At 37.8% G+C, this 13,981-nt stretch overlaps 1 pseudogene; it reads right to left on the bottom strand.

The window, feature by feature from the left end:
- Positions 1 to 1,545: 1,545 nt before the first annotated feature.
- Positions 1,546 to 2,908, bottom strand: LOC131810128 (elongation factor 1-alpha 1-like; annotated as a pseudogene).
- Positions 2,909 to 13,981: the final 11,073 nt, after the last annotated feature.

Below are 13,981 nucleotides of genomic sequence, written 5' to 3'. Positions count from 1 at the left end.
TGCTTGATGAAGGATGGATGTGAAGAACTCAACAAATCACCAGCTAAACTTGCTATGGCTCTGCCAACCAGGACAGGGATGAATGCTGCTTACCCTTACACATACGCCTTCCCCTCCGCAAAGGTGCCTTGAAGGTGTGCCTCTCTCTGACTTTGTTTGTGCTTACACATGGGTAACCCCTGGCTACAGTGGCAGAACACATGTTTTCATTGGCCACTGAGACATGTTACCCCAGTGGTGATCAGCAGTGGTTCGGGTGCTAAAGGGAAGAAAGCTGGAAGCCAAGAACCCTCCTGATGAAGGGGGTGATCAGTGAGAGGCCAGGCTTCATGAGCTGACACAAGCTCCACTATTCCACTGGATTTTATTTATAAAACACAAATTCAAAAATAAAAGTATTAAACATTTCAAGACAGCCACTTCAGAGTTTCAACTTCAAGAGGGTATCCCTGTTGAGCATATGGCCCAGGGTGACTATTCCAGCAGTGAGCCTATGAAGCTGGCTCTGTTTATAAGCGGTCACACTTTATTTTTATTGCCATTAAATTGTATCTTCTCCATAAGACATTTGTAATATGGTCCCAATGTATTTTATAGAATTAATTTCTTTCTACTTCTGCTTTATATGGAAGCATACTTGCCCTTTCAATTCCAGGTTAAATAACCAATGACCTGTCCCTTCTCTGGTGAAATCTCTTTGGGCTCTCCCCTCAGTTTTGGAGGGAAATGTCCCTGTGTACTCTGCATAGCAAGAGTCCTTTGCTGTACCACGGCATTTAGCTGAATAAATGGTGAATCAAGTTGAACTGTAGCCTCTTTTATTCCAGAAACTGAGTTTCCAGGATTAGATATCAACATTTTTGATGCTGCTTAACATTGTTAAATTCAATTAATATTCAGTTTACTAATTTAACATGCCATAGATTAAGGTTTTTATGTATCAAGATCTGTGTATGTTTCCTCAGGGAAACAAAAAAAATGGTTGATTATAAATATTCTTCTCTTCCTCCCTATACACATAGAGAAGTGCATAATCTAATAGGAGAGATAGAAAAGTAAATATAAAGTCAAATTCAATACTTTAAATACTGTACTAGACACAAGAAAAAAGGTGTTTTTGACAGTATATTCATAGAGTTAGGAAAATTATAATGATGAGGAGACTAGAAACTGAAAACTCTTGAGTTATTTGGAAAGAATTAGTATCGAGAAAACAGAAAAGCCTATATAGTAACTAGAAAGTCATTCAATTGAAGAAGAATTTTTTTTCCTCATTTAACATTTGTTTTAATGGGCCTCAAAATTCTGTCCATATTTTTGGTCAAGTAGTTTCCATTAAAAGGTATTGATCTTAAAAACTACTAACCTAAAATTGCCACACACACACAGAGAAAAACAAATGGTCCACAGAACATTCTCCTTTCCTTCTGAAAGTTTTACAATGCTTTGTAATCATTAACCAGTCTTGTCCAATTGACACAAACAGTTCTGAGACCATTTTCCACCACCAAGTAAGACTGAGGTGGTGAGTATTGGGGATAATACTCATTTAGCCTTCTGAGCTTTCTGGGCAGACTTGGTGACCTTGCAAGCTCCAGCTGCTTTTTTATCCACTGCTTTGATAACACTCCAGGCAGCCATCTGTCTCATGTCACAAACAGCAAAACAGCCCAGAGGAGGACAGTCAGAGAGCTCTCAACACATGTAGGCTTGCCAGGAACCATAGCAAAGATGGCAGCATCACCAGATTTCAAGAACTTGGGACCATCTTCCAGCTTCTTTCCAGACCACAATATACTCCTTCAGCTCAGCAAACTTGCAAGCAATGTGAGGTATGTGACCATCCAGCACAGGTGCATATCCAGCACTGATGTGGTCTGGATGTTTCAGGATTATCACCTGAGTCATGAAGCCATCTGCTTCCATGGGTGGGTCATTGTGACCATTATCAGTCACACTGTCACAATGAACATCTTTGACAGATACATTCTTGACATTGAAGCCTACATTGTCCCCAGGAAAAGCCTCACTCAAAACTTGATGGTGCATTTCAACAGACTTTATTTCAGTTATAACGCTGACTAGAGCAAAGGACCACTATGCCAGGTTTAAAAATACCAGTCTCCACTCGGCCCACAGGGACAGTACCAATAGCACAAATTTTGCTGACATCCTGGAGAGGGAAACGCAAGTATTTGCCAGTTGGACAAGTTGGTGGCAGAATGCAATCCAGAGCTTCAAGCAATGTTGTCCCACTGGCATTCCCATCTTTATCGGTGACTTTACATCCCTTGAACCACAGCATGTTAGCACTTGGCTCCAGCATATTGTCACCATTCCAACCAGAATGCTACTGTGTTGGTGTTGTAGCCAATTTTCTTAATGTAGGTGCTGACTTCCTTAATGATTTCCTTGTATCTCTTCTGGCTATAGGATGGCTCAGTGGAATCCATTTTGTTAACACCAACAATGAGTTGTTTTACACCTACTGTGTAAGCCAGAAGGGCTTGCTCACGAGTCCGCCCATTCTTGGAGATATCTGCTTCAAATTCACCAATACCAGCAACAAAATCAGGACAGCACAGTCAGACTGAGAGGCATGTGTGTTCATGTTTTTGAAAGTCTCTGTGTCCTGGAATGTCAATGATGGTCTCATAATACTTGCTGATTTTAAATTCCCACAGGAAGATATCAATGGTGATACCATATTCATTTTCAGCTTTCAGGTTTATGCGAGACCCAGCCTAAAGGAGCTCTTTCCCATCTCAGCAGCCTCCTTCTCAAATTTTTTCAGTAGTTCTTTTGTGGATCCCACACATTTGTAGATCAGTTGACCAGTAGTGGTAGACTTGTCCAAATATGGGGGTCCAATGATGACAATGCTGATATGGGTCTTTTCCTTTACCATTTTATTTTAGGTTTAGCTGTGGTTTTCATGACACTTGTGTTCTGGCAACAAACCCATTGTAGGGTGGGGGGAAAAGCCAGCTGAAGAAGAATTTAACTTATTTTGCACATTTTTAGAGGGTAGAAATAAAGTAATAATAAGTGGAAGTTATGAAGAGGTGGGTTTTTTTTTTTAAAGCATAGCAAGGAGGGATCAGTGTTTTTATTTTTTTTATTTATTTGACAGACAGAGATTACAAGTAGGCAGAGAGGCAGCCAGAGAGAGGAGGAAGCAGGCTCCCCGCCGAGCAGAAAGCCCAATGTGGGGCTCGATCCCAGGACCCTGGGAACATGACCTGAGCTGAAGGCAGAGGCCCTAACCCACTGAGCCACCCAGGTGCCCCAAGAGGTGGGTTTTGATCAAGGCTAAGACCTTTCTAAAAGTGAGAGTATTGAACAATGGAATGGATTTCCTCAGAAGGTGAGGGTTTCCTCATTGCTAGAGTTCCACAAGTACATGTGGAATGGCCAACATCACATCTATAAAGTAGAACGAAATGGGAAGATTTACAATGAAATGATTTAGTGTAGCAGATAATGGTGCAAAGTATCAGAAAATTAGAACTTTAATCCTGGCACTTCATTTTCACCCATGACATATATGCTGACCTCTTTAACTTCATTTCCTCAACTGAAAAATGGAGACAAGAGAATCTGCTTCAGATGATTGCTGTAAGCACTGAATGGGATTAAGTATTTGAAGGCGCTTTTCAAGTGCTATGAAATAGGAGGTATTATTATTTATGTTGTTAGTAAGAAAAATAAAAATAGTTATAGGCATTATTTTAGTCTCTGTGGTCCTAGAAGATAGACAGAATAATTCTCTTCTTACACCCAAGGAAAGTTTCAGATTACAAATGACCTTACCATAGAGACAGAGCTGGTCAATGAGTGGCAGAACTGGGAGTCAAGACTTCTCCTGTAGAGCTAGGAATTACTTCCCCTGCAGCACACTGCCTTTATGATGAAGGAATGTGTGACATTTTATAGTTCCCAAAGTACTTCGGACTGAAGTCACTCAAGTAATAACAGACTCTATTTAGACATTATTCTTGAAGTGATACGCTTATGTGATTTTTCACACAAGGTGCCAGGATAAAAATACACATGTTGGCTAGATCTACCCTTTCTTTAGTAAACAGCACCTTTTCTTTAATAAACTTTGATAGAACTTTCGTCAAATAGGAGCTTTTAAAAGACACGCCAAGGGATTACTCAAGGTGAGCTGAATATCCACTGTGGAATACCACACATATATATGAAATTATAAATAATATGTCCAACAACTACTACTACTTTTGATGTTGATTTAATGTTGATTACCATCCTTCATTATTCTGGTGACTGACTGGATCATATTTCTCTTCTTGTCTTTTTCATCCACTATCTTTCTCTGTATGTTCTCTTATTTAAATGTTCTAGTTCTTGATCCCATGGTGGGACATGATGGACCAATCATTTCTTTGTGACAAGGGAGATATAATTTCTACAGAATGTTCTTAGCAATGGTTCGCTGTTCAGTCACATAAATGCAGATAGGTTCTGCCTAAACTATTCACAACTTAGAAACTATTTTGATGTCTATTCCTAATTGCTGCTAAATAAACGTTTCACAGAGGGAAATTTAGGAGATGTGACGATCTTTGTTCTCTGTAAAAACTCAATATTCTTTGTGAAAATTTTCTGGGTTTCAAAGGCAGAAACTTTTATGGTTTTCCTTGCATTTAAGGGTAGAAAATGAATATCTTCTAGCTGAGTGCTACTTTGTACCTCCTCTGCTATTACTTAAATTTTCTTTCTTCTGTCTTTTCCCATCAAAGCTCACCCCCCACATGCACACATCCCCACCCATTTATAAAGTTTAGGATTAAAAGCTATTTTGCTACAACAAAGTGTTTTCTCAACAGGAGTGTGCTGTTTTACTGTTTGAAGACCACTACACCTCACTGCTCTTCAATACATTTAATCTCATCAATATACTCCAGAAAAATTGAAAGAAAGTGGTTAGATACAACCAATCCTTTGAAAAGATGCTGCCTTTGATTTTCTTTTCCTGTTAAAAGCTCACAATTCACTAGCTAACTAGTTTGTGAATATTTCTATTTCTTTTTATCTTTCAATATGTATAATTTTAAAGGACTTACGAATTTTTTAATCACATGGAGTTTTAATGCCAATTCTCTGCACTGGTAATAGCATAAGAGGAGGGTCAGTCATGAAGCTTTAGCCCCACCAATAATTCAAAGTCTCAATAAACTGGAAAAATGCCCCTCCCTAGGAAGTCCCAGCAGGATACTTCATTCCTTCTAAATCTGTTATATATTTTTGATATTAACATAACGGAATTTATAAATACATTGAAAAGGAAGCATACACAGATTTCCTAGCAGTAGATCTAGTCATTGCCTTTGACTTTAGAATGGAGAAGAGGAAAATCCAAAATTTTTCTATTTTAAATAACTTAGAAGGAGAAGAATAACAATGGCACTAACCCCAGGCCCGTTCTCTTTTCTCTGAAAGCATCTGGACTGGCAGCAAAGGGCCCACTTTCCTCTAGGTGGCAGTGCTGTGCACGTGCCATGGTTTTCACTTTCATGCTCAGGGACCATTACAAGTACTATCCACTTATATTCCATTACAATCGATTGAATATTATACATCAAAAAGTAGAGAGAAAATGTTTAAGATTTTATGAATGCAAGAGAAATGATTAGAGCTCACAAAAGCTTTGAATTTTGAAGCTTGGCTTCTATCTTGTCCTTACATAAGCATCTTTGATCTTCTCTTCACCCAGCTTTTTAGATGACTTTTATGTGGTCTTATAATTGTTTTATTATTTTAGGAGAATTAGTCATGTAGACTTCTTTTTAAAAATTTTTTATAGAGGTTATTTTTAAAAGGAAGTTTCCATTCCATTACAAGTCAGGGAGATTTCTTAAACTGGAAGGAATTCGTGTTTACTCTTCTGTGTGTTGTAAGGACTAAAAGATGGAAAAGTTAGGTTCTAATCTTAGATCTTCCATAAAATAATGTTGTGACCTTGGGCAAATCATTCATCTGGTCCACTTTGATTTCTCTCTTTCTATGATGGGCTACTTGTCACTTTTTTTTTTTTTTTTTCAGGATTAAGAGTCAATTTTGAAAAGACTTGTAAACTATTTTACAAATGTGAGGTGTTGTTTATGAAAAAAAAATCCAAGTTTTAAGGTTAGGTTTATAATAAAAATTAGAAACTGCACAAAGGACAGTCAGCCTCCCTTTAAATTGTATTGTTTTCCCATTAATAGCCACCCTGGATTGTGCCTTCATGTCCTGTGGCAAGCTGCCAAGGTTTTGCAAACTTTTCCTGTGGGGAACCCCTTAAGCGTAATCTCTCAGAATAGAGACAGGATTAGGAAACACCTGGAACTCTTGGTTTCTGCATGTGGGTCAACCATTGGAAAGTTTCCATATAATGGAATTTTCACTATTCTTATGGTTCTACTGTTACTAATTTACTATTTGCTCTATTCAATAAATGATTTGGGGGCACTTATTCTGTGACAGACACTGTTCTACACGTTAGAGATACAGTGGCCAACAAGATACCATGTCCTTCTACTTTGATAAGGGAGCAGACTCCCAGGGAAATTTTGGTGAAGCAAGTAGCAAATGTCCAGTAAGCTAGAGGTAGGCTCTATTTGTGATGCAGAAAAATTTACCTTCACCTCCCTTTTTCTTTCTTTCCAGGTATATACCTGAGCAAGGGTTTTCATTCTGTTCCTGCTTTTCATTTTTCCTGAACTAAGTAATGCAGTCAGTCCCTAACCATGGCACTCCCTGTCACAACCATGTTGATCTCTGCTATGTTCTGTCATTTGTCTCTTTTGGACTTTTGATCAGTGTGTGTAAAGCGATTTTTTCCTAAAGTATTTGCCATGAAAACAAACCCTGTTTGAAGGCTCTGAGAAGTCCTGCAGTTAAGAACTCTCTTTAACATAATTTAACAAAAGTTTTCCAAACTTCTGTTGACCACAAATTGTGTTTCACCCTGACTCTCCACTGATACTGTCCTTTGGTGCTTATTATCTGAGTATCATATTCTAGGAACTGCTGCATTAAACAATCTTCAAACCCCCTACTACCCTCTTTCCCATAATTCTCTCTCAAAGGCAGCGTCTTGATAAAAAGGTTGAAACAAGAACATTTTTTCCCTTAGCAATACGTTTCCAAATTAAACATATGTATATGTGTGTGTATACATATTTATATACATATTATACATATATATACACATACAGCTATTAGATGATTTGTTTTAATTACTGAAAGATAAGAAATACAATGCATCTGTTTTAAAGATTAACATATTTATTCCAAATAAGTTCAGAATAGTTATTAAACAGATCAGCAATCACTATGGTATTCAAAAATGTTGATGGTTTGAAAGAAAAAAAGGTTAACTGTATGAGAAAGGTGCTAAAATCATAACAGCTCTTGAATTATATATCTAGTTGAATCTAGTAATACTTATAAAACTTTTGAGGATAGGGGGCTCAGTGGGTTAAAGCCTCTGCCTTCGGCTCAGGTCATGATCCCAGGGTCCTGGGATCGAGCCCCGCATTGGGCTCTCTGCTCAGCAGGGAGCCTGCTTTCTCCTTTCTCTCTCTGCCTGACTCTCTGCCTACTTGTCATCTCTGTCTGTCAAAAAAAAAAAAAAAAATCTTAAAAAAACTTTTGAAGATATTACCTTGACCTAAAACACCACTATTTAACATATAAACTAAGGCTCCTGTGGAACATTAATACATGAGTTGGGGTCTGGAGTTCATGGGTTTATTCCATTATTTCCTTTTTTTTTAAACTTTGTTGAGAAATAATTGACAAATACAGTTGTATATATTCTATGTGTACAATGTGATGATTTGATATATATATGCTTGTGGAATGATTACCAAGATCAAGCTAATCAGCATAGCCACCTCCTCACATAGTTCTCTCTCTCTCTCTCTTTTGTGTGGCAACAGTGCTTTCTCAGCCACTTTTCAAGTCTACAGTATCATGCTACTCATCATGCTGGACATTAGGTCTTCAGAATTTATTCTTATAACCGAAAATCTATACGCTTTCACTTACAGCTCCTCATTTATCCCTCCCCCTAGCCCATGGCAACCACTATGGTATTCTCTGTTTCTGTGAACTCAGCATTTTGCTTGTTTCTTTGTTTTAAAGATTTTATTTATTTATTTATTTATTTAGCAGAGAGATACACAGCCAGAGAGGGAACACAAGCAGGGGGAGTGGGAGATGGAGAGGCAGAGGGAGTGGGAGAGGGGAAGCAGGCTTCTTGCTAAGCAGGGAGCCCAAGGCAGGGCTTGATCCCAGAACCCTGATATCATGACCTGAGCTGAAGGCAGACACTCAACGACTGAGCCACCCAGACCCCCCTGTTTGTTTGTTTTTTATGTTTTTGGTTTTGTTTAGATTCCACCATCATAGAAGTGAAAGTATACAGTATTTGTCTTTCTCTGTCTTATTTCACTTAATATAATTCCCTCCAGCTTCATCAATGTTGTCACAAATTGCTGGATTTCTCTCTTTTTAAGGGCTGAGTAATACTCCTGTGTATATACACCACATTCTCTTTATGCATCTCTCAAGGGACATTTCTTTCTCACTCATCTGGTTTTTTATTCTTAATTTATTCTTGTTTTTTAAAAAAAATCTTATAAAAGTGTCCTGATTAGGATGTGAATTCAGTTTTCTTGACAGTATTGTGAACATACTTTATTCAGGTCTTTTCGGGCATGTAGTCACGTTGTATTGCTGCCTGCCAGGATCTCAGGAATGATGACGTCCTGTCTCCCAATCAGAGGTGCGGATGCCTCTTCACAGACATCCCTGTGTACCCCTCCTTGTTCCTTCAGTCGGCTGATCCTCCAAGTTCTCTGCCGTATTTTAGATCTTCTCTCCTTTCATTCTAAACATTCTCTCTGGGGTCATCCAGCTTTCATGGCTTCATGTGATATTGGTATGTATTTGACTCCGAAGAGGTCTATCATTAAGCAAAATGTTTCCCCTAAGCTAAAGGTCTAAATACATCCTTCTGCGGATGGCCCTTCCTTTTGCCACAACCCACTCATTTACAGCATACTGAAACTGAACTCTTCATCTTGCATTTTAACTCACGCTGATACCAAGTACACAATGTAGACCATGCTTTATTTGCATCTCACTGCTGTCTTTTGCAGACCTCTATCCTAGAATCTACAGTATTTTACTCTTTTCTGTTCAATGGAGGTCTTTCCTTACTATAGTCTAACCTTCTCAAAAGCAGCAATTAAAAATATACTTTTATTCTCTTTTATCCTTATGAAAATATTTTATCCTCAGCATATAGCATAAGGTCTGGCACATAGAAAGTTCTCGATGTCTCTTTACATTGAGAGAATCAGTCCAAGGAAAGAGGCAAAACCATGTGATGGGCTCTAGTGAAAGTGTGGCACTGTGTTTTGGGGACATATATTATCCTGGGAAGATAAATCTCTAACTGTGGGGTGAGTTCCAGTGGGGGAAAAACATAGGATCCAGTTATACTATAAAAGTGGGTGAGAGTGAGATTAACTTCCCATTACTGAAACTAAGAGTCAGGATGCTGTAGTCAAACAACCAGAAGCCTTTGCCTCTACTGCCGTGGCAACGAGTAGAGTGTATTAATGTTGTGTGTTGCCTTTTGTTTTTCTCTCTTCCAAACTGGAATTTCATGGAGGGCAGAACCCTATACAATCATTTTGTGTCTGGGGTTCTTAGCTTAATGCCTAGAACACAGTAAACACTCCACAAATACTGTTAGATAAATAAATGGCCTAGTTAGTAAAACTGTTGGAGTCTTACTGTTATGATATATAACTTAGAAAAAGTAATAACTACTTTAGTGGTTATTTTAATAATTAAATGGGAAACTGTAAGTAAAGCAACACTCAGAATGATTGGACGGAGAGTACTATAAAAATATGTCACTCTCCTTAATGTTTACTACTCTAAGACCAGAATTGTTTCCAAGGTTTGGAAGCAAAAAAGGAAGAAAGAAATGGTAACACGTTTTGCGGGCCTACCAAATGTCTGTGCTTTCACATATTTCAGAGTCTCTTCTGCGAAAGAAGTAGGCCATTTTCCAAGGAAGGAAACGGAGGCTTCATGAAATTAAGTGCTCAGCTCAAATCAAACCGTTAAAAGGAGCAGCGATGGGATTGAAAACTACAGCTTCTGAGTCTGACTCATGAGCTCTCTTCACTGTAAGGGATAAGATTTAAACTTCCGCAGTAGCAGTTGGTAGGTGGGGTCAGATATGGAGAAGTATATAGGAGGTTATTATTTTATTAATAAAATAAACTGATCATGTTAATTGGGCAGGAAGACTGGTATAGCCACAACCAAGACTTTTCAAAGAAACTAATATTAATTAATCCTTAATGTCCTCTTCACCAATCACAACTTGTCTTTAAATGTCTCTGTATTCCCAAGAACCTCTCTGAGCTTTAAAAATACATTTTCTAATATTAATCACTGGAAGAAAGGGGTGGTATTGTGAAGAAGCAGTGTCAATATGTAAAATCTCTTCTCTTGGGATCTATGCATAATGAGTAGCATATTTTTCCCAATTTAAGGAACATTTCCATTCTATTTCCTTGTATGGGAAGACTCCAGTTTTGTGGATGATGATAAATGGATCTTTAATCACTCTCATTCTTACTCCTGTCTTATCTCCTCCATCTCAGACTTGCTCTCAGGTCTTTTAAGTTTTTCTTCTTGACTTCATTTTTCTACATTAACAGATTTGACAGAGCAGCTTGGAAAACCTCTGGGAGCAGAAAACCAACATATTTAAATGTTTACTGCAGCTGGGGAATTATAGTTACATCCACTCTAACAGATGACAGGGATGCCATATTTAAATGTCTGAAGGGTAGCTTGCAGAGGTTTTAATGCATTGTCTTTCTTTACGTAGGTCCAAAAGACTTAAACCTATCTAATGTCCTCGGTTAAATTGCAGAATGGACTAGTCTTGTTAGCCTGTGAAATAGAGTCATATTTGTTATTTTACAGTTTACATGCTCATACTGTCACATGTAAGGTTTTCCTGAATGAATTTATGAATAATAATTTAGCCATGCATTATGTAGAACCAGGAAACAATCTCTTCCTTACTGATTCTTAGAGGAGACGTGGGTTCTCGTGTGGTAAAAGCTGCTTCATAGGTCTTTGGAATAATGAAATATAAGGATTTTTTCTCCTGATAATTAAAACCTTAAATGAAACATATATCATCCTCTTATAGGATTAAATTAAGGATGAAAGTATTAAATTCTCTAGAATGCTTATTGTGGTATATGTTCTTCATTATTTTAATGTAGTTTGAAAATAAGAAGTGGTCTTTGTATCATAAATGTAAAATTATATTAAATATGTAATCAATAAGAAATTACCAAAAGACATAAAAATAGTATTGAATGTGTGACATAATATGGACATAGTCTCCACTGTATTTAAAAATGAAAGCAAATATTCTTGTTGCTGGGCTTAAAGAGAACACAACAAACTATAAGCTCCATGAAAGCAAAATCAATTTTTCATTATCTCCTTCTGTTTATAGTCATGCGATAACTTGTAGTTTGGGGTAGTACTTAAAAGCCCCAGCTTCTAGAGCCCAAGTGTCAGATTAAAAACAGGCTCTTCCACTTCAGCGCACGATGGTCTTCAACAAGTCACTTAAAGCTTCATGTGCCTTGGTTTCCTAGTCAGCAGTAGGAGACTAATACCTACTTCATATGCACACTGAAGGAGATAATATGCTGAGAGTTTACAGTAGTACTCAACTCATATCAGACCTATATAAATGTTTGCTATTGTTATTGGTGTTTCTATTGTTATTAAAACGATCACTAGTATTACTGATGGAATATCTTACAGTTAACTGATGATGAGGAATAAATTAATGAATGTACCCTAAACTACATGTTTTTCCTTTTTTGTCACCAAACAAACAAAACTTCCATTGCAAGGTTGAGTGAATGCATTTTAGCTGTAAGTACAGCCTTAAACAAGAGAGCACACAAACACACACGCATGTTGTGATGAGTTCTATGAAGGAAAAGAATAGGATAAAATGATAGAGACTAGAAGAGGATGGGTGAGAATCTAATGCAGATGTGATTGCCAAGAACAGCCCCTCTGGGGAACTGGCATTGCAGCTGGCATGTAGAGGACGAGAAGAAGCTGAAAGTGAAGAGTTGAGGGGAGAAGCTTCCAGCTGGAGGAAACAGCCCATATGAAGAATGGCAAGTAAGTCTGCTGGGCTGAGGTCAGGGGGGCTAGATCCCTCAGGAACCTGGAGGTGAGTTAAGAACAGTGGATTTTATTGCAAGTGCAGTAGGAGACTTCTGAAGGATTATGAACCAGATAGTGACATCCTCAGGGCTTAAAATGTAAAAGCTCATTATAGCTTTTATAAATATAAATATAAATGTTTATATATATAAATATAAAATACAGAAATATATATTATGTATAATATAGAAATATATATAAATATGATAAATATAAATAAATATAAATATAGCTTTTATAAATATAAATATATAAATGTTATATAAGTAACAAAATGGAAAGGGTAAGAATGGCAGAGACAACGTAGGAAACTGTTGCTATCTTCTAATCCAGAGAAAATAGTGTATCCACTAGAGTGGTAACAGCAAACAATGGGGAGAAAAAGTGATATGTGATGTACCTAGGAGGCAATAGTGACTTACTACTGAAGTTTTCACATAGGGATTGAAGGAAAATGAATCAAGAAGGACTTTTATGTTTTTGATATCCCCCAAAATAAGAAAACTGAGCAAGGAAAGGATGTTGGGGTTGTTTGAGTTTGGTTTTATTCACATTAAAACCACATGGAGCTGTCAAGAAAGCAATCTGATAGAAAAGTCTGGTGCTCAAAAACAGGAATCTTAGCTAGACATGGAATTTGGGGAATTGTAAACCAATAGATGGTATTTAAAGATGTGGTGCTGGTTGAGCTCAGTTAGAGACAGGTGTAACTAGAGAAGACTTCAGTGATGGAGATGCTCTGGGAAATGAAATTGGAGGCAATGATGCTGCTGTGGAAAGAGATGAGAAGGGCTGGTCACAGAGTGGGCCGTGGGGTGGGGTGGGGGGCAGTGGAATCCAGGAGTGTGAAGTCGTGAGAGCCATGGGATATTTCATGAAAGACTGAATGCTTCTGAATGACTTGAATGCTACTGAGTAATCAAGTAAGATGAGAATTGAAAAATATTCTTTAGAGTTGTCATTTGTGGGATTTAGGCAAGAAGAGTTTTATTAGGGTAGTGGGGGAAGATGCCTGATTGAATTGCTTCACATTGATAGGTAAGGAAGAATTTAGAGACATTGGTCATAGACAATATTTGTATTTATGGAAATCAGTCCTCCTTGTTTTGGAAGAAAATGTTTAATCGTAACGTGATTAAAATCATGCTGAAGAAAGCAACACTTATTAAACTATACACTCCTCTGATAAGTGTTCTAAATCTTTTCCCCCTCCTTTTTTTTTTTTTCCCCCCCATTAGGGACCTCTTTTCTCCTGCTGTCTCACATTCCTCCTCCAACAAGAAAGATATATATCAGAATTGCCATATGGTGAGAAGGAGCAGGCAGATAGAAAGATGTTTATAAAAACAAAATAAAACCCTGGAGAGACAATGTAAGCCAAAAGAAAAGGGGCAGATGGATAAGCTTACCCAGAAGAATTAGCCCTTAGCCTCTGCACAATCAATAAATGTTGACTGGCTATTGACAAGAAAGGGGACAGGAGAGCAAGAGAAGCACATTGGGGGGAAAGGCATTTCTTCGTAACAGCTGCCGTTGCCACCACCAAGCAGCTGTTCAGGTCCACAGCTCACAACTTTTTGCTCTCCTTACAACTCTCCTCTGAGGCCCAAACTCACACCCTGATACTGCAGTCTTAGAAGAGATGTCATGTGTGATTTATAATGTATTG

This window comes from Mustela lutreola, chromosome 10 (assembly GCF_030435805.1).
Source record: "Mustela lutreola isolate mMusLut2 chromosome 10, mMusLut2.pri, whole genome shotgun sequence".
Taxonomy (NCBI): Eukaryota; Metazoa; Chordata; class Mammalia; order Carnivora; family Mustelidae; genus Mustela; species Mustela lutreola.
The sequence above is the reverse complement of the archived record's forward strand: the minus strand, read 5'-3'. Positions and strand labels throughout refer to the sequence as shown.